Consider the following 26,039-nt stretch of genomic DNA (forward strand, 5'->3'; position numbering starts at 1 on the left):
CACACTCAGGAAATTCTGTTGTCATCACAGTCCCTTTTGCCAGATTTTTGGGGAAATAAAAATGACTATTAAGAAACAGAGTGGAAATCATAACTTAAGCTGACAATCCTCTTTCTACTCGAAGAATTTTATGAATCTTCCCATACTCTCCCTAATCACTTTGAGGTTATTTCAGGATATTAAAATGAATCAATAAAATGTGCTAGGTCTAATACATTACAGGAGGGAAAAAAGGTCCAAGATGCTTTGTTCTAAAAAAAATGATATTTTAATAGCCTTACAACAGATCATTAGAGCACCTTGTCAGAGCATCTTATACTGATTTTTGATCATATGAATGATTTCAAAGTAAATTTCCCAAAGTGCATCCATTCCCCAAATGAAATCCAAATGATTGAAGTAAGAAATCCTTTTGTGATAAATGAGGTTCGTGATTTGAGGCAGTAAATTTCTGACATCTTCTGGGCTTTCCACAAAGTCTTTCCCACTATTCCAAGTTGCAGTGGGCATGTGCATATCTGCCACATTGTACAATGTACAATGGAGGAATACTCTGAATCAAAAGAAGGATAAATAAATGATTTCATAGGAAGACATATCTTAGAAGCCTCTATTTCTTTGCAAGATGAAATGAACTGATTTTAAATGAGCTCTGGAACAAGGCCTCTCTAAAAAAGAAATAATTTTTTATTGGTAAAAAGTTATGACAGCAGAGAGATTAAAATTCTTTAGAAATAAAACTGAAATTTAGATTCTTCTACAAAGGAACTTGGATCCCAAATGTTTAGACTTCCTATAGAGAGAAGATGGAGCATCACTTGTGAGCAGGAGAATTTTCCACCAAATTTTCCAACATGATCAGATGCACAACTTGCTTTCAATAACAGTCCAACCTCTCAAGTTTGTGGATTAGGAAGGTAAGGCATTCTGGCCTGGGTTGGCTCAGTAGACCTAGCTTCTTTCATCCAATATGAGCAATTCCACCGTCTAGCTTAGGAAGGTTAATTTGTTTCAGGATTTCATTCTTTAAGTAGGAAGTACCCTAAGACTGGGTACCCAAAAGCAAAGCTCTGGAGAGGGACCATCATTTTATGGGAAAAAACTCTATTCAAAAATAGGGACAGGTCAAAAAAATAGAAGAATTGAGTTAACTCAAGTCATTGACAAATGGAACTCTCTTGCTAGCTGCAGGAGTCAGTATTTAGTCCTCTCATCTTGTCCTGGGAAACTGAAGGAACCATGTGAATTTTAAGGTTGAAATTAATACACAAGTGATATGACCTCCTATGGCTTTAGAACATGTAGAAAATAGGTTTCTGAAAAAGGTCTTTCTCCATTTCTTTTCTAGATTAATGTTGAGTTTAAGTATTAAATCTGAGAAGGATATGCTAAAGTATCCTTCATAATAAAAGATAATAATATGCCTGAAAAACCTTACTAAATTAACACATTTGTACTAGGCTATTATGTTCTCCTTTATAGTCTTATCATTTTAAATTGTATTTCTTGGTTTCAAAGGCAAAGACTAGCTTAAATTTTGCCTCCTTGCTCCTAATACAATATTGCCCATATACAGTCACAACTGGAGTTAAAAAAGGATTGCTTAAAGGGAATTGCTCAGGTCCCCTCTTTATACAGATTGGGAGATTGTAAAGGCCCAAGAGGTTCATGATCTGTCAGGGTCACAGGATCAGAGGCGAGGTGTCGTGACTCAAGCAGGCATCTGAGAAGGCCCGAGTGAATGATTTCCAGTGCTCTCTCATATCCTAATTCAGGAAAGCACAAGAACAGTCTGACTTGAGTTACAAAATAACAAACAGCCTCTGGCTATTTTCCAGGGCAATGCTAGGAAAGGCTATGGTCTGCACCCATTAGGAAGAAAGGGCAGCTTAGTGAGGTGGGCCAGGCTGTCCCAGGAGCAGCCCAGCTGAGGGCCAGGGCTCCTTCCCTACTTCTAGTCAAGCTCTAGCTCATTTGCCCCAATCTAAATTGAAGCCTCAGGCTCAACCTTTGTGGCACCAAAATCTGTTCTTATGCAGTAAGGTGACATTCTCTCCTTCACCTAGCACTTTAGTCCTTTACCTGGTTAAAGTGCATCATATTCAAGTCTGGATTTCCCCAGTCAAAAGCTCTAAAATCCCCCAAGTCATAATCCTAAAATGAAATTTTAAAAAATAGTCATGAGGTGAGGTCACCCACCATAATGCAAAAGATCATCTCCTCAGTCTTACAAAGTTGTCTTTATAGATTTGGATTTTTAAAATTGGTTTTTAATTTAACAACAAAATGCAGCTGTTGTTAATCCTCCTTGGATTTAGGAATCCACGCTATTGGTATCGTGTTCTATCTATTGAGTTCCAGGGGTGATATGGTCATAGATTTGGTGCTGGAAGAGACCACTTAATCTATTGTCTCACTGGATAAGTGTGGCAGAACTGAGTCTCACACACACACACACACACACACAGTAAGCCTGGGAGCAAGGTGAAATGTTGGATAGAGCATTAGGTCTGGGTCAGGAAGACCTGAGTTCAAAACCATCCTCGGATACATACTAACTGCTGACCCTGGGCAAGTCATTTAATGCTTGTTTGCCCCTATTTCCTCATTTGTGAAAAGGACATAATAGCACCTCCCTCTCAGATTCAAATGTGGCTCAAATGAGGATTAGATGTGGAAATTGTCAACCGTTTAATTAGCTCAGTGGCTGCACAATAATAACCACTATTATTTATATGACTGATCCTCCATGTGATGCTATAAGGGGAGCACTTGTGTCCCTGTGTCCATGAGGCACTTCTCATCATCAGAGTACTGCATTCTGTGCGTCTGAAAGGCTTTTGGTGCTTTCAGAGAAGAGACCAGTCAGATCATGGGGGCTGAAATGCATTCCCTCTGAGCCCTAGACCCATGCAGGACCAAAGGCCTCCTGCAGTCCTCAGGGTTTTCTCTGCATGAAGACCAAAGAGGAACAGTTGGTTTGAACCCAAGTTGGGTTGAACAAGGCTATTCCCAAGAGTGCTTCCTGGTCATGACCAAACAGGGACCTGAAGAGGCAAGAGCCTGAGGATCTTCCTGGCTAGAGGGGTGTGGGGGGTCTTAGAAGCCCAACTAGCTGGGGGTCATTTGTTGAGGACATTGATTTAGATGCATGTCACCAAGATGAGGGGTGGGCACAAGTAGTTGGCACGTACCATCTGACATGGCTGGGAAGCTCTTGCCAGAGGTAGGTCGTTCTTCAATTTCAAGGGCCTGGTTACAGAGAACAGAGCCGGGGACCTTGGCCCAGGCAAATCACAGCTTCATTGCCCTTCAGAACCTGAATCAAGATGAGGAGTCAAGACAAGGCCAGAGAAGGCTAATACCCTTTCCAGAGCTGGGGAGGCAGCAAGAAAAGAAAGCTCAGACTAAATGAAGGGGGGGGGGGGTTCCAAGGGACTGGAAGAATCCTACCTGGATCCAGTGTATCATGTTCTGAACCGAAGTACCTGCTGGGTTTTGTGATAAATACACATTGAAGTAACTCTGCAGGGAAAATGTGTTCACATTTAATTCCATTTCAAGTTGTGAAACTTCATAGTGATGCTTAAATTAGAAAATTTCTAAGAAACAAAAATGTTTTGAGCCAAAAAAAAAATTATCCAGTACCTCAGCATATCAAACAAGGTCCTGTATACAGTATTTACTTCCAGGTAGCTTCAAAACATGCCAAAGGGTTCAGCCATGAGAATATGAATTGACTAAATGAGTGGACAAAATTGGCAAAGATGGATGACCAAAGATGGAAAGAGTCGACATTGAGAGGATTATTGAAAGAGCAGCACATCTGGGTGGCATGTCTGTGAGAGAGCAAGTGGAAATTGCCAAATGAAGAAAGTCACTAAAATGTCCATCTCCTTTGGACCCCAAACCCCAGTGCTAGGCACAATCAATCAGTCAGATCATCGATCCATCAAGTCACACTTGGTATATATCAGGGTCTGGTCTAGGGTTAGAGTCACCAAGACAAAGAGAAAACCATTCCTGTCTCAGAGAGCTTCAATTTCTATGGAGACCATAGGGACACATTGAGGGGTACACGGTGTGATCCCACAGCTGTTTGGGGAACTGGCAGTGGGAAGGAGGGCAGCTTCATCTAGATGGTGGCTGGCACTTCAGCAGATTGATAGGAAAACCTGAGAGTCTCAGAGGCAGAGATGAGGATGAGGAACTGCCTGAACCTAGGAGGACAGAATTATACAAAGGTTCAAGGAGAGCTAAGGCATATTTGGTAAAGAACAAGATGGGCCATCTGACTGGACCATAGGAGTCAGAAGGCAAAGTGAAGTGGTATAATATGGATTCAGCTAAAGAATTATAAAGGCTTAAAAATCCTAGAGCTACATTTGAATCAAAAAACAATATGTAAAGGCATATAAATTTGGAGCAGAAAGGATTGGCAGCATTACCTCAAAGTAATGTTGAAAAAAAATGCAGCTTCTACTTAGGCCATAGAATCTCAGTTGGACCTTAGACACAAGCCATCCATTGACAACCCTGAGAGATGGCCCTCCAGCATTACTTGCAAAGTTTTTTGAATGTAATCCATCTTCTTTATCTTGAGATATCTAATTGTGAAGGTTTTTGTCCTACACCTCACCTACATCTGTCTCTGTGTGACTGCTTACCCATTATTTTAAATTTTGCCCTCTAAAGAAAATGGAATATAAGTCCAGTCCTCAGGCCTCTCCTAACTCTAACTCCAGTTTTTTTTGACTCACCCCAAATGACATTAGCCCAGACAGGAATGTCTCCCCTGCTGGCTGCCCTCTGGAATCCTCACAGATTACAAGTATGCTTCCAAAATGTGATGACCAGAGTTAAACCAATCAGTTGGAAATAGGAAATGGTTGCAATCCCTGTAGTAGATGGCTTGGTTTTTAATTTTTTTTTCCCCCAAAGGAAAGTAAAAAGGAAAGAGACTTATTGGGAAGTTGATTTGTTGGGATAAAGCAAAGCATAGTTTTTAAAGCAAGTCCATAAAGAAAAAACTGTGAATTCTCTTCATCCACATCATCCTTCTCACCATATTTAAACCTAAGTAGTCAATTCCACACAGCATAAACCAAAAGCTGTGGCAAACAGAGTCTGAGTGCTGCCTATTGCAAAGCTTTGTCCCAATATGTTGTTGAAATAAGGTATTACCCATAAATTCTCATTTGCCATAAATTACCTGTAAAATTAATTTAAATTTCCTTTATTTAGAAAATCACAGTTAGGTAGGAAAATCACTCACTCTATATTTATCACTTTCACAGCTAAGTGGATTATCTCAAAGTTAGTTAATTGACTTGGCCAGAGTCACACAGCTACTAAAATATATAAAATAAGATTTGAATTCAGATCTTTCGAACTCCAAATCTCATGGACTACCCTGCCAATCAAATGTTTTGTTGATTTGTGATGACTAGCCTTGGCTTGGAATCCCTTCAATTTTAGATATTAAAATTACTCATACAGCAAGACTAGCATACCCTGAGCAATGTCTTTAAAGCATATGCCATTTTAATTAGAGGACTTTTTGTTTACTTAACGGTGATAACTGGAGCTAAATGTGGAAAAGGTTTTGATTCTCTGAGCAAGCCTTGGAAAGGTAGAAAATGCTATGAAAGTTGAAAGAGAAGAAGCTAGAGATTAGTGAGTAATCATCAGATGATACACCATGGAGTCCCATTGGGAGAGCCAGACTTCCAATTGTTCTTCCCCCTTTGCTGGCCAGATGATTCAGCACAGATAAAGCTGTGATGGTGTCAGCACCCTGTGAACAAGCTGGACCTCACCATCTCAGAAGTTTCTGTCAGCACTAAGTGGTCGGGTGCTACATTCACTTTTGGGGTCTGCTACCAACAAGTGATGGGAACAACAAGGACAAGACTTGAGGTAAAGTGATTAAAAAAAGGATTTTAAAATTTAGGAGAAAGAAAAGCTGACAAAAGCAATCGTATTTGCATCTTCAGGGCTGAATGAAGATTCCAATCTCTAATTGATGTTGAATTAAATCGTTTTAGTTCCTTGAATAATTATGGCTAGAAATAAGAAGACTGGGGGGCATCTGATAAGACTCAGATATAAGATGAAGGTTGGTTCAGAGAATGGTGAGAAGCTGTTTTCTGTGAACAAGAAAAATGGCTTCCAAGAGAAATGTGACAAACTACGTTAGACATAACAGAAATCTTTCCCAATGTGTGATTGCTTTACACAGGAAAACATCATTTGAAAATGTCATAAACCTCTCCTAGAATTCTTTAAATTAGGGTAGATTCTCTTCTAGGATGACTAGGAGCAGCTAGGCAGTATAAGCTTTAAGTTAGGAAGACCAGAGTTCAAATATTGCCTCAGTCACTTACTAGCTATGTGATCCTGACCAAATTACTGTATCATTCTCAGTCTCAGGATGTTCATCTAAAATGAGGATAATGATAACATTTATTTTACAGGGTTGTTGGTGACTTTATAAATTATAAAGCACCCTCAAAATGTTCCCTATTCTTGTGACTTAGGAATGGTTCGGTTCTCTGTAGGTGTGAGTATGGTGAATTCAAGATGCATATTTGTCCTGTTTCCCATCCAAAGACCCTGGATGCAACTTATGAGAAAATTGATAACATCCCACTTAAGATTTTAGGGAGTTCATCGTAGACATATGCTCTCTTTCGATTTAAAATCTAATAAGCTAAAATCAGTTAGGAAGAAATATGAGGTCATAGACTAAGTGAGACAGTGGTCAGACTGATGGACCTGGAATCAGGGAGACCCAAGTTCAAATCTGGTCTTAGACACTTACTAGCTATGTGAGCTTGGGTGAGTCACTTCATCTCTGCCTCAGTTTCTTCAAATGTAAGATGGAAATGATAATAGTATCTATCTCCCAGAGTTAATGGGAGGATCAAAGGAGGTAATATTTGAAAAAGGACTTACCGGGGCCCGGCATACAGCAGGTACTTCATAAATGTTTATTCCCTTTCCTTCCTACTAGAGTTTAAAAAAAATCAAAGCAGGAAATAATAGTTTTCCTATATTCTGACCTGTCCCCTGATACAATATATTCAGTTATGGGTTCCCAGGTTTGAAGGAATATTTACAACTTGCAGAACATGTGGAGGGAAAATATCCTGAATGGGGAAGGGTCTTGAGGCCATGTCCTGTGAGGATCAGTTGAAGAATAGGTGAGATTTGACCTAAAAGAGAGACACCCTGGAGGAGGAAGAAGGACCTTAGTAACCACCTTCCAATTTTCCAAGTTGGAAGGAGATTTGGATCTGTTCTCCCTAGCCCCAAAGAGAACCTGAAGCAATGCACAGGAGATTCAGAGAAGCAGGTTTAGAGCTAAAATCAGGCAAGGTTGCTAATGGGAAGATGGACTGTCTCAGAAAATTGCAGAGGGAGGTCTTCCAGTTGGGGCTTAAGGATTGTCTGTCCCACTGGTTATACTGAAGATGCCTTTCAGGGATAGGTTGGACTGGATGGAATCTGAGGTCCCCCCCCCTCAAATCTAAAATTCAATAATGCTTTGTTTCTAAGGCATTCACCATTATTGATATCAATGGGGTGGGGCATCTGACAAAACTCTCTATTAATGATCTTTTGACTGGGAGTCAACCCTGGGAGGGGTGCTAACTGGTGAATGGTGGCCATCTATGCTCAGTCCAGGGCTACCAGGCAGGGAAAGAGCTATGACCCTTCCAAAGAGGCCTTTCTTTCATAAAGAGACACATTAGCTCAGCCCTGAGTTTATCAAACACTTCCATCATCAACACAGAAAACGCAACATTCATTCCTAGCCTACCAATAGTAGTGTCTTAGGAATGGTCTATATAATACATTTCCCTTTGTCCAGTTTTCCTTCCAATAAAATCAATTGTGTCTGAAAGGTCATATGTTGCCATTTCAACAAAACTGCAAAGGAGAGAGAAAATATGACACATTTCACTGTTATATCATTTCAATAACTGGAAAAATCACAGCTAAATAGAAGGGGAAAAAGACAACTATTGTCAGTGTGTTGTGGTATTATGGTTCTACTGAATTGGTAGCAACTTATTAGATAGCTCCTGATTGGCAAGAAAAGAAGTTGGGATGTCCCTAACATTGAAGGTATTGAGATCAACTGGGGAGGAAAAAATACACTGATATGAAGCAGCCTAAGAAAGCTTACAAAGGAAAATATCAAGATCTATAAGATCATGGAACACATTAGTGCAGCTGAGTCTGTGAGGGTGCATTATTGCAGGTGCCTCAATCCCCCCATAACCCTAAATCCTCCACTTGGACAAGGAATAGGAACTCCCCTGTGTCCCCATCTTGTTTGATTTTGATTCCTGACATCCTAGGAATTCTCCACAGACGTGGAGGCCTCCTCCCTGTTCTTACAAAACCTTAAAAGTAAACATGCAGCATGAGGGCTCTCTGGCCATTTTTTTCCCCTGCCCCTTTCTTTGATAGTATTCTTCCTTCCCCTTCTTTCATAATCTACCACAGACTAATTATCCTCACCATGGCTTGCTCCATTGCCCTTTGGATCATCTAATACTTTAACTCTTTTAATGTTATGTTATTCCATGATTTTTAGCCAATAACATCATTGAAATGATATTATTGCTACAGAAATGATGCAACATTCTAAATGTGATCTAGCCTGATCACCTCCCCCAATTTCAGCTCTATTCCTTTGACCCAACTTCCTGATCATCTGTAGTGCTGTTCTCTAAAAGAGAGACATAGATAGCAATAATGCCATTCCAATGATGCTTTTTGGCTAAAAGTCATGTTAATGATTACAAATATAGAAAATCTAATATGTGGAAAGCCAATTGATTCCTCCCCAGATTTTCATCAGGGGCATCCTAGACAATAAGTGACATCAACATTATACCTCAGGAGATGAGTAAAACAAAGAAGATCCTGACCAATAAAAATTACTGTCAATTGAGAGATCCAACAGAAAAGGAAAAGAAAAAACTGATATTTCTACAGGGACCACATGTAATGGATAAGGAAATGAAGCAAGAGATTAAAAGCAATTTTTAAGCTCAGGAGAAAAGAATCAGAAGACTAGTTTAGAAGAGAGGGTGGTAATCTTTACCCAAGGAATGGTCTCCATGAAAAATTAGGATAGAAAGAACCATTAGAGCAATATTTTTAAAAACTGAAAAGTAGAAAAAAATAGGTTATCTGATGTTGAAATCACTGGCTTATGTTTTTTTTAAAAAGTGGGAATAATATTTTGAGTATCATGAATGAAAATACTAAGAATTCACCAATTATCTCTCCAAAGGCAAAAATTTCAGGCATATCATAACTCCAAAGTTCTCTTGTCAAAGAAAAAGCAGTACTTGTTTCCAGAATGAAGCTATTCAAGGAACCATAAGAGGCTCCCATAAAACCAGCAGTTCCTTCTATAAATCAAGAGATCTCAGAATAGAATAAATCAAAAGGAAAAATAACAGGCTTTCAGCCCAAAACAACTTGTCCTGCAGAGATGATTATAATCCTAAAGGGAAAAAATGGATTTTAACGGAATCGAGGACTTTGAAGAAGTGTGCTGATAAAAAGATGAGAGCTAAACAGAAACTTTTAAAATACAAACATAAAGATTCAAGAGAAACTTAAGGAATGAGAAGGGCTCTATATAATGATGAAATGTAAACATTCGCACAAGAGGCAAAGAAACAATGATCCCTTCAAAGAATAAGGAGAGGGTTAAAGTGAGAAAAATAGAAGAGTTGGAGATAGATGAGTTGTATTCTGGGGGCTTTAAGAGAGGAAAGAGTAGGGAAGGGAAAAGATATACCCTAGTGTAAAGAAGAGGAGGGACTTACTATTTCTCATAATTGGGGTATATGAGAAGTAGATATAAATATGGAGGAAGGAGTGGGGAGAATATTGGAAGAATCTCACTCTCTTATCTGAAACAGATAAGGGAACACACACACACACACACAGAGTTTGGGATAAAACGACATTAAATGCAATATAAACAAACATGGGAGTTCAGTACAAAGGAAAATGAAAACATGGGAAGGAATAGCTAGAAGCAAAACAAATTTTCAGGTGATGAAGTTGGGATTAAGAAGTGAAGAAAAATAAGTAACTCAAATTCAAGAAAGTGATCATTAAATAGGGAATGGATGAGCATGTTTAAGGTAGATGAATGGAGTACACTATGAGCAATGGTCAAAGCTATAGACCAATATCTTAAGACCAGGGCTGTCCAAAATGCGCCGGTGGGCTGCATGTGAACACATGATATGATTTTATGTGGACCCCCTGTGAGTTTACTAAATGCTTTAATAAACAAAGCCAGCCTACCACAGAGTTCTCACTAAAAAGACAAATCAAAATATATTGTCTATTGTTTCAATAAAAACTTTTAAAATAAGGTTGGAGGGGCGGCTAGGTGGTGCAGTGAATAGAGCACTGGCCTTGGAGTCAGGAGTACCTGGGTTCAAATTCGACCTCAGACACTTAATAATTACCTAGCTGTGTAGCCTTGGGCAAGCCACTTAACCCCATTGCCTTGAAAAAGTCTAAAAAAAAAGTAAGGTTGGACATTCCTTTCTTAGACCATTTACCAAGAGAATGACCTATATATGTAAAGAAAATTCTTACAAGAAAATTTGAAGACATGGAACATATTACCTATCAGACTTAGTGGAAAAAGGGAAAATTTTATGAATAAAAAAGAGATAAAAATCATTGTGAGATATAAAGTGAACAATTTTGATCATAGCTAATTAACAAGGTTTTGTATAAATAAAATTAATTTAACCAAGATTAAAAGGAAAGCAGAAAATTGAGGAAAGATTTTTATAGACTGTATTTTAGATAAAGGTCTCATATTTCAAATATAAAGACAACTTTGCTAGATTTATAAGAAAACAAGTCATACTTTAGTTGATAAATGGCCAAAGGATATGCACTGTCAATAGTTGAATGAAGAAATCAAAGCTATATGTAATCATATGAAAAACATTCTAAATCATTATCAATTAAAGAAATACAAACTAAAACAAATTTGAGATACCATCTCACACTTATCAGATTGGACGAAATCCTGGAACTAGAAAATGACAAAGGTTGGAAGGGATATGGAAAAATTGGGACTCTAATGTTCTGTTGGAAAACTATGAAGTGAACCAACTATTTTAAAAAGCAATCTGGGGGGCATCTAGGTGGTGCAGTGGATAAAGCACTGGCCCTGGAGTCAGGAGTACCTGGGTTCAAATCTGGTCTCAGACACTTAATAATTACCTAGCTGTGTGGCCTTGGGCAAGCCACTTAACCCCATTTGTCTTGCAAAAACCTAAAAAAAAAGCAATCTGGAATTAGGCTCCCAAAATGACAAAGTAATGCAATTTAACCCAAGCAAAACCATTAGTAAGCCTGTTACTTAGGGCATGTTGGGGAAAAGGAAAATTATGTTTGTATTCTAAGATATTTAAAGTAGTTCTCTTTGAAGTGACAAAGAACTGGAAATTGAGGGAATACCCATAAATTAGGGAACAAGTTGTGATATGATTGCGATGGAATGTTACTATGCTATAAGAAATGATGAGGAGGTTGATTTTAGAAAAACATGGAAAGACTTGCATGACAATGACCAGTGAAAAAAATTGATGTTCAGACAGTACTTGAAGCCTTCCCAGCTGGGCAGAGCCCAAATCCATTGTTATAGATTCTGAGAACACAAGATTACCTCACATGTTAATCTAAGGTATTGGAATATAAAAAATCTTGAAAAGAAACAAAAATGGAAGAGTTTCAGAAGAGAAGGGAGATTTGGGCAGGTGAAATAAATCATTAACATAGGAATAACATATTTGTGGTCAGGAATAGAGTATACCCAACAAAGGATGGCAAGAATTTACTGGTATAGGGTCTGGTTTTAACCAGAAAAGGAAGAAAATTAAAAAAAATAAAAATAATTAAAATCAAAAATCAAAAAAATTAAAAACAGCCCACATCTATCCACTAAAGTAGATACCACAGAAAGTATCCAAATCATATTTTTTAAAAATGGAAGAGGTCAGAAACTTCCAGAAGCCAAATCCCAAAATAAAGCCAACAGTCACAAATGCCTCTAGACAAATGTACAAAGTATGCTAAAATGTAAGGTAGTGGCTTTAAATGCTGATGAATCATGGCTCCCTGCTCTTGACAGAGAGCTGAGGGATCCAAGATGCCTAACAAGAATGGTTGTCCAGCAAGGCCCAGGTAGGCATTTGTTCTGCTGCATCATATACATTTGTTCAAGGAAGGGCTTGGGGAAGGGGTGTGAAGGCAGTGCAGTGGTGATTGGTGACAGATACTTAAAAAAAAAGTTCTTTGAATGCACAGAAGTAAATGACAAAATATATAGGAGAACACAAACTAATAGTGGTTTTGTTACTGCCTGGTTGAATTGTGTCTGTGTGTCTGTGTTTGTGTGTATGTATGTGTGTGTGTGTGTGTGTGTGTGTCCTTTATCAATCTCATGGATTTTTGGAAAGTCTATTTATTTCCAGCCTAAAAAGAGGTTGAAAGATCCTAAGATCCAAGTGGGAAAGAAGTCCAGCATCCTTGAAGTGCAATGCTAAGAGTAGGGAAAGGATGTGGATTTCCTAGTGAACAGTGGGACCTGGTTGCCAATGAAGGATGCTGCTCACCATTACATGAAGAACTCTTGAACATGAGGGTCTTGCCTTGTTCCTTGATGATCTTGGGGAACTGTCTGCTTGGACAGAACTTTCCTGACTCTATCTACTCCATGTGGCTCCTGGGAGCTTGTAAATTTATCCAATATTTTCCCTCTTCCTTTTATAGGACGAGCCAATATAGATTACCTTCTTGAGTTTCCTTTTGATTCTTTTTTATTTGTTGTAAGTACATTGATGAATTTTTAAATCTACATTAAGATTAGCTAATTTTTTTTATTGAATTCTGGTCCTTTATTATAGATGGCTTGGGTCAAAGGAAATATAGTGACCATTTAGACCTTTACAGAATATCCAGTGTCTGTCCAATGGTAGAAAAATATTTTTTCTCTAGCCTAAGGACTTTAAGTTTTCATTCTTTTTGTGAAAAATCAGCATTACTAAGATCCCTGAAACATTACAAAGAAAAGAAGAGAATTCAAAAGAAATAAATGATGAGTTGATATTGAAGTCTCTACCACCACCTAGGGGTTATTGCAACAACAACACATAATAGATGTGATACAATATAATACAATGTGATATGATATTGCATGGTTATAATATGGTGTGGTATCACATCATACCATATAATTAATATAATAATACATAGTCTTCTTCAAACTTAACAATACATAACTGTACCCAGTTTCTTACATAAGCTTCTTTCTTGTTCTTAGGTTATTGACAATTTACAATTTTAAAAATAATAATTTTTTAAAAACATTAAGTGGCCATCCCAAAATCAGAATGCAAATTTGCCCTCATAATGTTGTGGAGATTTGGTAGCATAAGCCCTCTAACTAGGATATGGCTTTAGAAGGATATAGCTTATTTGAAGAGTGATATAATGGAAAAGGTAATATTAATAAGTAGATAAATTCATGTGGATGAATACAGGAACCAGAGGAGGGAATCATGGAATAAAATATTTGGGTATATGTGAGAATTGTGGAGAATATGTAGCAGCAGGCTAAAGTAAAGGGAAATCAGGGAAGATGAACAGTGATATAAGCCAGAAACAGGAATATAAGATATTAGGAGCACTGCTCAGCATGAGAAAACAAATTGTAGTTATTATCAAGTTAGAACTGTTCCTTTTGGTCAAAATGTTAAAATACTAGGTCAGAGACTGAGAAAGAGATAGACAGACAGAGACAGAGACAGAGACAGATAAAAGACACAGAGACAGAGACAACAGAGAGAGAGAGACGCACTGATGCATAATATAAACTATCAGAAGGAGAAAATACATGAAGAGTACAGTAAATTGGTATAATTTATTTATAAAAGGAGACAAATTACCTGAATATCAATTGGAGTAACTAATAATTTTTTGTCTAATTTTAGTAATTCCAGCGTTCAAAAATTAGAAGAACAAATGAGGGGAACTTTTCTTTTAGAACTGATTCTCACCCACAAAGAGGAATTGGTTATTGAGTTAAAGGGTTGGGATACTTTAGGGGAGAACCATTCATTTCAGGTTAGATATTGAGACAGAAAAAGAAGGGGAAGAAGTCAGAGATGCATCCTCTTCTTGAGATAGTAATTTTAAAGTGTTCAGAGAAAGAATAATAGACATAAAATTATATAAAAGAAGAGAGCCCATGACTCAAGAAAGAAATTTAGAATATAGAAAGAAAACAATTATAATGAAGAAGAAAAAAAGGGAGTTGTCTGAAGAGACCGACAGAACAGAAAACTGACCAGTTTAGATATTATTTTATTTTTAAATTTTGAGTTCCAAATTCTTTCTCTTCCTCCAACCTCTCTGCCAACTTAAAGAAGATGAGCAATGTAATACCCATCCCACATATTAAGGCATGTAAAACATATCTCTAGATTAACCATGTTGCAAAAAAGCAATAAAAATATAGTGAAAAACAGTATGTTTCGATTCTCTCTTTGAAGGTGAATAAAATTTCTCATCCTATGGTCCCAGGTTGGATTTTGAAAGGTAATATGTAGCAGCAAGTTAAAGGCAAATCCATGGAGGATGAAAACAGTGATGTAAGAAAATATTAGAAATGCTGAACCTCAGGATGAGAATACAAGTTGTAGAAATTGTAGAAATTGTACAATTGTACAAATTGTACAAATTTTCAAGTTAGAGCCATTCCTTTTGGCCAAGGTTTTACAATATTAGGCCAGTGAAAGATGGAATACCATATTCTTGTCTCTTTTAAGGTTAGAAAATGTTGACTCCATTTCTAAGGCAACCTGGCCATGAGTTTTCTCTATTGCATACCTGAAAGCCCACAACGGATCAGAATCTACTGATCAGAAGGAGTGGGTCCTGGTCCCCCCGCTGTTCCCTAGCTCCACATTGTATCCCACATCTGCCAGAAGGAAGGCTAAACTGTGGTTGGGAAGGTTAGAGATCCAAATGCTGGCTGACGTCAGCAAGTCATGCTGTAAAAATACAACAGGCCTCTGAGCTGAAGGAAAACATGGAGATGGCCTCAACATTTTGCCAGCATTGAACCAGAAAGCCTCTTGTCTGAAGCTCAGGACTGAATGAAGCCTAAAGAACTAAATGCCTGGATTTGTTATGAAAAAGGTAAATGTGATTGGTGAAGATCAGAGCTCTCAAGCTTCTTAGATCTGTTTTGTAGAGGACATTCAAAGAGATCTAAGGGCAAGAAATCAGGCTTCATCTCATTAAGATCAAAAGTAAACTATAACAAGTTCTAGTTAAGGAACCAACCAATGGGCCAACTTTGCAAAACTAAATTCCTGGGAGTTTGTGGCTTAGTACGGCATTACTGAGAGGCAGTTATTAATTTGCAAACTGTCATATTACCAAACTCAGCTGTTGAAGCTCCAGGCATTTTCCCCTCAAGGGAAATGCTCTATATGATGTTGCCAATCTCAAAAGCTCATCAAACACCCAATAATCATGGAAAGCCAGAATCAGAGGCCCAAAGACCCAGAGAAGGAGGAGGCGGGTTAGGTGTCAGCTTAAGCAGCTGACTCTGCTGTGTAGATGAGGAATGGCAGGGGTCAGTTGCTTGTACATCTAGGTGGCTCATCATCCGAGGATGCTACATTTCATGATTTAATATTAATCAGAGTTACGATCACTTCAAGACCTATAAGGACTTCCTTAAGCGAGACTGAATATTTTAATATTAATATTTTAATATTCTGAATGATACAGTGGAACCATCTTTGGCTGAACTGAACCCGATATTTCTGTTCTAGTCTTGTCATCCACAATTCTCTGACCTCTCTCACCAGTATGAGCCACCTTTTGTAATTCTCACAGGGACACTGCCAGGAAGTTGGAAAGGTTAGGCCAAGACCAAAGGAATCATCTGCCAACTTGGATTTTAACTAGAATTCTAGAGGTCAAAGTTCAAAAATTACAAGTCTGTGAAATTCTAGCATCAGGTTCCAGGCTCCACAGGACTACCATTATCCTCTGTGGATGTGGAAAATGGGGGTAGCATTAGTGTCACTATTTGTGAAACAGTGATTTCTCAAGGAGGCTAGACACTCCACTGGTCAGCGGGTCTTCACAACTGCTTTCATTAGCATCACTCTGATCGACTTTTCTGTTTTTTCTACCTAATTCCATGAGTTCTCTTTTCCTATATGGACTCGAGGTCCTCTCTCCTCCTCTATTAACCGATCCTTTTACCAAAGCCTTAAGGTTTCATCTGCCTATCTTACTTCTATCGGATCCCTTAGGAGAAACTAGGTTCGCTTCCCCTCACTTCCCCTGCTGTTTATTCAGTCTTCTACATCCTATATCTAAAAATAAGAGGCATCACCTTACCAACAAAGATTCATGTAGTCAAAAACTGTGGTTTTTCCAGAAGTAATTTGTGACTGGGAGAGTTGAACTATAAAGAAAACTTAGGATCACGGAACTAATGCTTTAGAGTTGTGGTGCTGGAGAAGACTTAAGATTCCCTTGGAGAGACATAAGGTCAAATCAGTCAATTCTTTAAAAAATCAACTCATACTATTCACTGGAAAAAAAAACAAATACTGAGGGGCAGCTAGGAGGTACAGTGGATAGCGCACCCACCCTGTAGTCTAGAGGACCTGAGTTCAAATCTGACCCCAGACACTTGATTACCTAACTGTGTCACTTAACCCCATTTCCCCAAAATAAAAAAAATACTGAAGCTGAAATCTAAATATTTTTTTATTAAAGATATTATTTGAGTTTTACAGTTTTCCCCCAATCTTGCTTCCCTCCCCCCACGCCCACCCCACAGATAGCACTCCTTCAGTCTTTACTTTGTTTCCATGTTGTACCTTGATCCAAATTGGGTGTGATGAGAGAGAAATCATATCCTTAAAGAGAACAGAATTCTCAGAGGTAACCAGATCAAACAATAAGACATCTGGGGTTTTTTTTTTTCCGAATTAAAGTGGATAGTCCTTGTACGTTGTTCAAACTCCACAGCTCCTTATCTGGATACAGATGACACTCTCCTTTGCAGACAGCCTAAAATTGTTCCCAGTTGTTGCGCTGATGGAATGAGCAAGTCCTTCAAGGTTGAACATCACTCCCATGTTGCTGTTAGGGTGTACAGTGTTTTTCTGGTTCTGCTCATCTCACTCAGCATCAGTTCATGCAAATCCCTCCAGGTTTCCCTGAAATCCCGTCCCTCCTGGTTTCTAATAGAACAATGGTGTTCCATGACATACATATACCACAGTTTGCTAAACCATTCCCCAATTGAAGGACATTTACTGGATTTCCAATTCTTTGCCACCACAAACAGGGCTGCTATAAATATTTTTGTACAAGTAATGTTTTTACCCTTTTTCCTTATCTCTTCTTTTGATCTTGATTACATTGGTTTTATCTGTGCAAAACCTTTTTAATTTAATGTAATCAAAATCATCTAATTGGTTTTTAGTGATGTTCTCCAACTCTTCCTTAGTCACAAACTGCTCCCCTTTCCATAGATCTGACAGGTAGACTAGTCCTTGATCTTCTAATTTGCTTATAGTATTGTTTGTTATGTCTATGTCCTGTAACCATTTGGATCTTATCTTGGTAAAGGGTGTGAGGTGTTGGTCTAATCTAAGTTTCTTCCATACTAACTTCCAATTATCCCAGCAGTTTTTATCAAAGAGGGAGTCTTTATCCCAATGGCCAGACTCTTTAGGTTTATAACAGCAGATTACTATAATCCTCTCCTGCTTTTACACCTAGTCTATTCCACTGGTCCACCACTCTATTTCTTAGCCAATACCAAACAGTTTTGATGTGAAGTCTAAATATTTTGATCACATAAGGAGAAGACAGATTCACTGAAAAAGACCCGATGTTGAAAAAAGATTAAAGGTAAAGGGAGAAAGGGACAACAGAGCATAGAATGGATTAGAGAGCCATGGAAAGAATGAGCATGAACTTGGACAGCCTTTGAGAGATAGTGGAGAAGGGCCAGGTGTGCCAGGTCCCTGGGTCACAAGAGTCAGACATGACTGAACAACAACTGCAGCCTCTAGATCTGAGTGCATATTTCATGTCCTTAATTAAAGCCTAGGGCCTTGTGTGTTGCTAGTTAGCAGTCAAGATTTCTTAATTATTTGAAAAAGATGACACCCAGTGAGGAACTACAACTAGAACCACAGAAAGAAGTCTGGGAAAGAGCTCAGGGAAGAAAAGCCAGTGGGACTCAGTACCAGTCTCCAGCAGCATCTTCACTGAGGAGGCTGTAACTATAGGAGGGTGATCAAGGAAGGCAGGAACCCACTGCTCCACTCAATGACAAAGGAGAAAGGCATCTGAAAGATCTGCACTTAGGAAGCAAAGTGTCCTGGGGCTAAGGGAAGGCAATACAGTCCCCAATATGTTCACTGTCCCTCTCAAGTTATTCTGAGGACAAGAAGTCAGTCCTAAATGACTCCCCCATTTCCATTTAGAAATATGAAAGATTTTGGTTTTTCATGTTTATTTTACTACAAAATCCTTGTTCTAACAAGATTTTTTTTTCTTTTGATAGACAAATACTTCAGGTCTGAGACAGCATCTCAATTTAAATTAAATCTTACCTGAATTGTTAATAAGATTTTTTTTCCATAAGGAATCCTATAAGCCCCTAAGATGTAACCATCTTCAGTCTAACCTTATAATCTTCACTGGAGTAGCCCCATTATGATATCATTTCACACTGAAAGAGGGGGAAGAAAATTTTTAAATTATTTTTAAAATTTTTTATCTAGAACAAACATCAAATAGGCCTTTGTCTATAACTATATAAAACAGGAAAAAGGATTGTACATGAAACTTCAGGTTTCTATTATGTATAGTTTATACATAATTTCTTTTTAAGAATACTAAAGGTGGGGGGGGCAGTTAGGTGGTGCAGTGTAAAGTACCAGCCCTGGAGTCAGAAGGACCTGAGTTCAAATCCTGTCTCAGACACTTGATACTTACTAGCCATGTGACCTTGGGCAAGTCACTTAACCCCACTGTCTTGCAAAAAAAACCCCAAAATTTAAAAACAATTTTGAAAAAAATCAACCTACAGCTTTCAAAGCATCTTTCTGTTCTTTTCTCTCCATTAAAAAAATGTCCCATGACCTTTTGATTTTTTTTGTTTTTTTGCTATACTAATTCAATTCCTCCCTACCCTCCTCTATAAACAAAACACTGTCAAGTAAAACAAATTCCCATATTGACCAAAAATGTATGTTATTCATCTTGAGTCCATCACATTTATCAAGAGGTGAGTAGAAATCTTCATTATATACCTTCTGAAATTGTAATTGACTATTGCATTAATCAGTTCTCAAATCTCTCAAATTTTTTGTAGTTATAATACTGTTATTGCATAAATTATTCTGATTCTTCTCACTCCATTTAGTTCATATTAGTTTTACCAGGTGTCTCTGAATCCATCCATTTCATCATTTCTTGTAGTATAATAGGATTCCATTACATTCACATACCATACATACTATAATCTGTTTAGTTATTCCTCAACAGATGGGCATACTTTGTCTTCAGATCTTTGTTAATACAAAAAGAGTTGCTATAAAAATTTTATAAATATGGATTTTTTCCTTCTTTTCTCTTTAATGTTAAAAAGTATGGTGGACTTATTGTCTTATTTTCAAAATTTCCAGTTCATATACTTTGACTACTTATCTATTAAAGAATAGCTATTATTCTTATAAATTTGAACCAGTTGTTTATGCATCTTAGATCTGAAAGTTTTATCAGAAAGACAATGCTGATTTTTTTCTTTAGATACTCATTTTCCCTCTAATTTTAACATTATTTTTGTGACAAAGTTTATTATGATCAAAATGATTCATTTTATTTTCTTTAATCCTTTTTTGGTCATGGACCCTAGCCACCACTAATTTAAGATATCACCCCTTTTGTCTTAATCAAATACTTATTTGAAGTTTTTCTTGGCATGTATCTCATATGCTGGTCTAGACCTAGTTTCTACCAGTTTGCTTTCCAATTTTTCCAGCAGCTTTTGTCAAATGATTTAATCCTTGCTACAGTAATTAGGGACTTTGGGTTCATCAGACACTAGACTACTATATTCATTCGCTGCTATATAAAGTATACTTCATCTGTTTCATTGATTGACCTTTCTATTTTTTTAAGTACCAAATTATTTTGATGATTACTGTCTTATAATATACTTAAGACCTTATACCACTAACTTTTTTTTTATTATTTTTCTCAAAATTCTTGACTCTTCTTCCACAAGAATAGTTTTATTTTCCTAGCTCTATAAAAATTCTTTATTAGTTAGATTAGCATGGTACTGAATAAATTAATTTAGATAACATCATAATCTGTATCATATTAGCACAACTTCTCTATGGACTAATTACTATTTTCCAATTATTTAAGTCTGTCATCATTTTTTATAACAAATGTTTTACATTCCATAGTATCAATAAAGTAGACAGACTCTCAAGTATTCTGTATATTCTGCAGTTATTCTGAATCAATTTTCTTTTGACAGCTTCCTACTAGGTTTAGTTAATAATATCCAGAAATGATGGATTTGGATTTATTTTATATCATACAACTTATTTTTTATTAATTTCAGTTCAGTTTAGGATTTTTGATCTAAATCAATCATATATAATGGAAAAAAGCATATTTTGTAATGTTTATGACTTATTTGCTCAGTTTTTATTATTTCTATAGATAGCATTCTAGATCTATGAATATTAAATAGCAGCAATGATAGGAGGCAACGTTTTTTAAAAATCTAGGCCCTAATCTTACTGTAAAGACATTAATTTTTTTTTTTGCAAAACATATATTTACTCTAACCTTTAAATAATTATTACTTAACCATGTTAAAGGAAAGTCCATTTGTTCCTATGCCTTTGGGTTTGGTGGCAGATTCAGTGAAGAATTTTGTCAAAAAGCTTTTAAACATCTATTTATTGAAATGTCTGGTTTAAATTTTTTATTTACGTGATCTCTATTGTTTAAGTCAACTTTGCTTACTTGATATGAATCCAACCTAGTCTAAATATAGAATAATGTTAATATATTGCAATAGACTATTTGTTGATATTTTATTTAATGTTTTTGCATCAAATGTTTATTAGGAATTCTAATCTATAGCACTCTGCTTTGTCTCCCTCTTGTTTGGTATCAAGACCACATTTTTATAATAGAAAGGATTTTTTTCCCATTTCTGCACATGGTTTAAAAAATTAAAAACCAGAATTATTTTTTCTTTAAATAACAAATATAATTCACTTGAAAATCCATCTTTTCCTGGTCCTATCCACTATTTCCAGGAGCTCACTTAGGGCTTAATATTCTTTTTTTTATGCTAACCTATGTAAATAATTTATTTCGTTATTCTGGGCATTTTATATTTTTGTAAATTTTTACCTAAGTTAGCCACCAAATATTTAACCAGGCTCTATGCTAAATGCAGAGATTCAAAGAAATACAAAAGACAGTCTCTGTCTTTGAGGAGCACATAATTTAGGGAGACACCAAGTAAACAAATATAAGTATAAACAACATATAGAAAGAATCAATAGGAGTAATTTAACAAAAGGAGGCACTAAAATTAAGAAGGATTGGGCAAGGCTTTCTGCAAAAAGTGGGGGTTTTAGCTTGAATATGAAGGAAACCAGTGAAGTTAGGGGGATAGCAATAAGAGGGAAGGGCATTTCAGGCATGGGGAATGGTCAGAAAAAAATGCCAAGAGATAAAGGGTCTTCTTGATATAATGAATAGAAAGGTCAATGTCACTTATTTAAAAGATAGGGGATAGGGAAGAATTGTAAAGTGTAGTAACACTGTGTTATCCATTTTGTTGGCATGATTTCTGATCATTTCCTTTATTTCTTATGAACTCTTTTTTTTGTTTTGTTTCCTTCTTTTGGAAAATCATATTAACTAATTTTATTTTTACTAGTTTCTTCAAAGAAATGTTTTAGTTTATTTCCTTACAAATTGTGTTTGCTTTGTATTTTCAATTAAAATCATTAATCAGTTCTTTGATTCTTATATCACAATTATCCTATTGTGTTTCCAATTGGTGTTCTACCAGATAGAGATCATTTAATTTCTATTTAAATCTGAAACAGATACTCTGAAGTCACCCATTATTATAGTCTATTTCTCTGTGAATTTTTCCTTTAGCAATTTTGGCATGTGTATGTAGAGATATATACATATGTGATGTATGTTTTTATATATGCATAACATACATATTTAGTGTTGATATTGATTCATTATCTCTAGTGTCTTTACCATAGTATAATTTGTTTTTTATTGTCTATTTTTATTGCAGTTTTTGTAAAATCAAGACTGCGCACCTGCTTTGTTTAAATTCACCTGAAGCATAATAAATTCTTCAACCTATTTCATTTATAAATGTGAATCTCTGTTTCTTTATTTTTAGATTTGGCCTTCTAATCTATTCTATCCTTTTTTTTCTTTATAGGGGAATTCATTTTATTCATGATCACAGTTACAATTGTTATGTCCTCCTTCATAATATTCTCTTGCATTTTTCCTATCTTTCCTCCTTTCTCTTGAAAATAAAAAGGTGATGAGAGATTTGTATAATGCTTGTGATCTATAACATGATGATATAACATGTTATCTTGTCCCTCTTATTTTCATCTTGCTCCACTCTCCATTAGGAACTTTTGCTCTCACTTCTTTTGTTTTCCATACTCCCTCTTCCAATGATTTTTTTTTTTTGCTTTTTCTCCTTAGTTTCAGGTACTTCAGAGATTTTTGGATTATCACACTTTCACCTGTTTTCTATCTGCGTTTTCCAAATCTATTTTTTTGTTAATATTTCTTACTGTCTTGGGGACTTCCTTGATTTGTTAAAATCATCCCAACTTTCTTGAATGAGATGTTTGAGATTTATCACCCTCTATCCTAAACTATTTATTATCCTTGTCATTTTTCTGTTCCCTAGCTATTCCATTTTTGTCTCTCAGTTCATTTCTGTTTCACTTCTAGTCCTTGTGTTTAGGACTTTTTTTTTCTGAGACTCTACTTTGACTTGATGCATATTATTTTCTTCTTTGGGGTTGATCCTCAAGTTTTTTTTTCAGTACAAGATGTTTTGTCATTGAGTCAGCATTTTAAAAACCTGTTTTCTTTAGCCTTCGTTTCTGGATGGGGATTTGTGCTTGGGTCCAACACCATTCTCAAACTCCTAGATGGTTGGGCTACTTTGATTCTGAGTTCAGTGGCTAAGACTCGGACTGACTTTAAAAGTAACTGTCTGACTTTGCTTTCCATTGTGACTGAGGCCCAGGCTGCCTATAGGCTGGGCTGGGCTGGGCTGGGAAAAGGTTCCCTTTTTTTTTTGGCAAGGCAATGGGGTTAAGTGGCTTGCCCAAGGCCACACAGCTAGGTCATTATTAAGTGTCTGAGGTCAGATTTGAACCCAGGTACTCCTGACTCCAGGCCTGGTGCTCTATCCACAAGGCTCCTTTCTTTGAAAGCTGGTCATCTGATTTACATCCAACAGGAATCTGATTTTGTTGAGTACTATCTCCATTACATCAGCTTATCTTTCACTCCATTCTTCTGTAGGGTTCTAGAAGTCTTTTTGTGAAGTCCTTGACAAGATTTGTTACCAGAAGATTCTCTTAGGTTGGCTGCTGTGGTTACTCATGCATTTTGAGAACTTGACTGAAGTGCTTGGGGCGGGGGGGGGGGGGGGGGGGGGAGAAGGATCTGAGTTCCTTCAGGCTCTAATGTGCCATTATCTTCCTATCATTCCCAAAGAAGGAAATTTGGAAAAGTTCAACCTGTTAGCCTCACTCATTTTAGAATTTGAAGTCTAGTTTCTCTCTCCCAGTGCTTTCTGAGAAGCTAACCATTGTATTTAATCTGCTCTCAGACACTTGCCTCTTTCTCTCCTACTTTTAGCCACAAATAAATCCATCCAGAAACCCCTTCTCCTCCACACCTAACTTTCCCCAACCCCCTCAGCGGTCAGTACATTTATGGGAAGCACTGGGGCATTCAGAGGAAATCAAGTGAGTGAGGGCTCTCTGGGAGCTCCCTGCAGCTGCTGGGGGGTGGTAGGCATTATATAGTGGACTCACTGAGACAGACAAGGACTGTGACCTGCATGGGTAGAGAGAGTGCCCACAGCAATGAACTTCCAGCTTCCAGAGCTTGGTCTAGGGATGTGTGAAGCCTATAGATGTAATCTTTCCACTGAAAAGCCCCAAACACTTGGCGGGATCCATCCTTTGGGATCTTGTCTCCAGTCCTGAGGCAGTTTCCCCAACAGACAACTTACAACATTCATTTTTGCTTCCAGATTTATGGCTCAACTGGATCAAAGAAACCAATGTATTGTCCCAAGAACAAAGTCAAAGCACCAGTGTCAAAAGGCACTGCATTGGGATCTGCCAACAAGGAAAGATTTGCTAGTATTAAGGTTGGTGACCTGAGTCATTCTGGACAGCTGAAAAAGCCATGTGAACAGAATCTAATTCCCAGGGAACCTTTTGCCTTTGCTAAGGGGTGTCCAGAGCCCCGAGCCTGGAGTCAGGAAGACCTCAGATTCCAATCTGGCCTGAGACACACCACTCATCTCTTCTTTACCTCAGTTTCCTCACCTGTAAAATGGGGTTGAAAACACCCACTCCCTGGCTTGTTATGAGGATCAAATGAGGAAAATATTCATAAGGCAATTGGGAAGGTATATGACACAACATTATACCATCAAATACAGCAAAAGCCCTTGAATTCAGATTCCACTAAGTGGGAGCTTAGCAGTGTGTTGTTTTTTTAAACCTTCATGTAATCAACCCCCTCTTCTATAGACACGGAAGTGATTGTTCAGTCATTTCAGTTATTTCTGACTCTTTGTGACCTCATTTGGGGTTTTCTAGGCAAAAACAGTACAGTGATTTGTCCTTTCTCCAGATGAGATTAAAAATGAGGAAACTGAGGCGCACAGGGTTTGGTGACTTACACAGATAGGATGTTTCTGAGGCCACAGTTGAACTCCCTTCTTCTTGACTGGAGAGCCAACACGCTATCCACTGTTTATCCCTATTTTACAGAAAATGAAGGAAGGTTACTAGATTATAGAGGGACCCATTGCAATTAAATCAAGGTATTTGAACTCCAAATCTGGCGTTCTTTATACTATTCAATAGATTGCAAGCCATTCGTATGGATTTATTAAAGCAGGTCCCCTAAGACTTCCATTTGGTGATGCTTTGCTGATCTAGGTCATATTAATGTGTGAACTTATTAAAAGTAAGGCTAGAGCATTCCTTCAGCAATATTCTCTGATTTAAACTTTTTTGCCTTTTGCCCAGATGAATCCAACTCAGGAAGGTTTTCCTTTTCTCACAAACATCCCACCAAATGGTATCTTCCTGCCAGAAGTGAAAACCATGACTGAGCTCTAATTTTTCCACCACAGGGCAATGAGAGGTCCTATGAAGAAGTCAGATTTTCCAAACCAAAATATGATCTAATAAAATGTTTTGATCTATGAATATACTGGTATAAATAGTCTTCTAGAAGTATTAAAATTGACATTTAATTATATGTTCAAGAAGTTGCCTTGATTGATGCATATTTCTGTACAAAAATCAGAATTTAGGAAATATGGCATTGTGTAACCCTGGTGTTTTTCTGGGAGACCTGGGACCCGGGGTAACATCAATGCCATAAGATAAAAATCTTTATAAAATCAGGGGTTCTACTCTTCCTATACCTAAGGAGAAGCCAATGGCAGGTAGTCAGGCTGGTCTGCCCAACAATGATTCCAAGGAACATGTCATATCTTCTGAGGGTAATCAGGGCCAGTGGCCCTAGGCCTGGGCCTGCCTGAGCCTTCAAGACTGTTGGCTAAG

The 26,039-nt window shown here is 37.4% G+C and overlaps 1 pseudogene; it reads right to left on the reverse strand.

The window, feature by feature from the left end:
- Positions 1-303: 303 nt before the first annotated feature.
- Positions 304-24,644, reverse strand: LOC141522605 (gastric triacylglycerol lipase-like; annotated as a pseudogene).
- Between the last annotated feature and the right edge of the window lie 1,395 nt (positions 24,645-26,039).

This window comes from Macrotis lagotis, chromosome 4 (genome assembly GCF_037893015.1).
Source record: "Macrotis lagotis isolate mMagLag1 chromosome 4, bilby.v1.9.chrom.fasta, whole genome shotgun sequence".
In the NCBI taxonomy this organism is placed as follows: Eukaryota; Metazoa; Chordata; class Mammalia; order Peramelemorphia; family Peramelidae; genus Macrotis; species Macrotis lagotis.